The following is a 2,615-nucleotide window of genomic DNA, read 5'->3' on the forward strand; positions in this document are numbered from 1 at the left end:
CTCTAACATGCTTGGCTTATTAGCCTTCAGGATGGCCTAGAGCAGAGGCGTTAGTACTGTAGTAGTTCTTTTGCTGCTTCCCCAAGTTACTGTCCTATTGTACTATTTCTGTACTACTAGTATAACCTCTTTAGTCTAGCAAAGCAATAGGCACTTCTCATTTAAAGGGCTCTGGCCCTTTATCACTCTATAGCTAGCTCTTTTCTTGACTGCCAAAGCACAATTTGCCTCACTTTTCTCTCTCTCAGTAACAAGAGCTGAAGGTTCTCTGTTACACCACCCTTCACGTAGTTGAAGGCTGTTCTTAAATCCCCCCTCAGTCTTTTCTTCTCCAACCTAAATAAGCCCAGTTCCCTCAGCTTCTCCTAGAAGTCATGTGTCCCAGACCTCCAACCATTTTCATTGCCTTTCACTAGACTCTCTCAAATATGCCCACATCCTTTCAGTAGTGCTGGGCCCAAAACTGGACACTACTCTACATGTGGCCTCACCAGTGTTGAATACAGAGTAATAATCACTTCCCTCAATCTACTAGCAACACTCATACTAATGTAACCCAGTATGTTGTTAGGGTTCTTTGCAACAAGGGCACACTGTTGGCTTCTTGTCTACTGTAACCTCCCAGTTCTTTTCTGCAGAGCTGCTGCTTAGCCAGTCAGCCCCCAGCCTTTACGAGTGCATGGGATTTTTCCATCCTAAGTGCAGGACCTTACACTTGTCCTTACTGAGCTTCATGAGATTTCTTTTGGTCCAACCCTCCAGTTTTTCTAGATGTCTCTGAATCCTAGCCCTACCCTTCAGTATATCTACGACTTCCTCCAGCTTGGTGTCATCTGTAAACTTGCTGAGGGTGCACTCTGCCATCTTCCAGGTCATTGATGAAGAACAGTCCCAGGACCAAACTTTGGGGCACTACACTTGATACTGGCTGCCAGCTAGACATCAAGCCTTTGATTACTATTCTCTAAGCCCAATGCTCCAGCCAGTTTTTTATCCATCCTACCACCCATACTTCTTTAGTTTGTCTGTGAGAATGTTGTGGGAGACCGCATCAAAAACATTGCTAAAATCAAGATATACCACATCCACTGGTCTCCCTACATCTACAGAGCCACTCATCAAGTTGGTCAGGCATGACTTGACCCTGGTGAATCCATGCTGACTGTTCCTAATCACCTTCTTATTCTTCAAGTGCTTTGAAATGGATTCCTTGAGTTTCTACTCCATGATTTTCCAGGGACTGAGTTGAGACTGACTGATCTGTAATTCCCGGGTCCTCCTTTTTTCCTTCCCTAAATATGGGCACCATGTTTGCCCTTTTCCAATCATCCAGAACCTCTCCTGATTGCTATGTGTTTTCAAATATGTTGGCCAATGGCTCTGCAATCACATCAGCCAACTCCCTCAGCACCATCAGGAGCATCCCATGCAACCCATGGACTTGTACATGTTCAGCTTTTCTAAGTAGTCCCTAACCTGTTCTTTCACCACTGACTGCTTCCCATATCCTCCACAAACTGGGCTGACCATTTCAGTAGTCTGGGAGCTGCCCTTGCCTGTAAAGATGGAGGCAAAAAAGGCATTGAGCACTTCATCCTTTTCTGCATCCTCTGTCACACGGTTGCCTCCCCCATTCAGTAAGGGACCCACACTTTCACTGATCCTCCTCTTGCTACTGACTACTCATAGAAACCCTTCATGTTACCCTTCATGTCCCTTGCTAGCTGCAACTCCAATTGCACTTTGGCCTCCCTGACTTCATCCCTGTGTGCCTGAGAAATGCTCTTACATTCTTCCCTAGATATTTGTCCAAGTTTCCTCATCTTATAAACTTCCTTTTTGTGATTTAGTTTACTGAAGAGTTCCCTGGTAAGCCAAGCTGGTCTTCTGCCATACTTGCTACTCTTCTTGTGCATTGGGATGGTTTGTTCCTGCACTCTCAATAAGGCTTCTTTAAAATACAACCAGCTCTCCTGGACTCCTCTACCCCTCACACTGGCTTCCCAGGGGATCCTTCCCATGAGTTCCCTTAGTGAGCTGAAGTCTGCTTTTCTGAAGTCCAGGGTCTTTGCTCTGAGGCTCTCCACTGTGCTGTGGCCAGTGGGGTACCTTAAGGCTCTGTCCTAGGGCCTATATTATTCAACATCTTCATTAATGATGTGGACATTGGCATCAGAAGCAGACTGGCCAAGTTTGCTGATGACACCAAACTTTGGGGTAAAGCATCCACACCTGAGGACTAGAGGGCAAACCTGGCTGACCTTGACAGGCTCAGGAAATGGGTGGACAAGAACCTGATGGTGCTTAACACCAAAAAAATGCAAGGTTTTCCACCTTGGGAAGAAAAACCCGCAGCTTATAGGCTTGGCAGTTCTATGCTGTCTAGCACTATGGATGAAAGGGACTTGGGGGTCATGATTGACCACAAGATGAATATAAGCCTGCAATGTGATGCTGCAGTTAGTAAAGCGAGAAAACACTGGCTTGCATCCATAGATGCAAATCCCAATCTCAAGCAAATCCCAGGATGTCATTCTCCCATTGTACTCGGCCTTGGTGAGGCCACAGCTGGAGTACTGCATCCAGTTTTGGGCTCCACAATTCAAAAAGGATGT

General features: G+C 46.0%; 1 long non-coding RNA gene across 1 annotated transcript in view; it reads right to left on the reverse strand.

Annotated features, from left to right (window-relative positions):
- Nucleotides 1-215: 215 nt before the first annotated feature.
- LOC109320037 overlaps nt 216-2,615 on the reverse strand; it is a 17,229-nt gene continuing 14,829 nt past the window's right edge. The window contains exon 3 of the long non-coding RNA XR_002103703.1: nt 216-228. This is a non-coding gene — a long non-coding RNA (uncharacterized LOC109320037). The remainder of the gene's footprint in view (nt 229-2,615) is intronic.

Source organism: Crocodylus porosus, unplaced genomic scaffold (assembly GCF_001723895.1).
Source record: "Crocodylus porosus isolate Cpor-Errol unplaced genomic scaffold, CroPor_comp1, whole genome shotgun sequence".
Taxonomy (NCBI): domain Eukaryota; kingdom Metazoa; phylum Chordata; order Crocodylia; family Crocodylidae; genus Crocodylus; species Crocodylus porosus.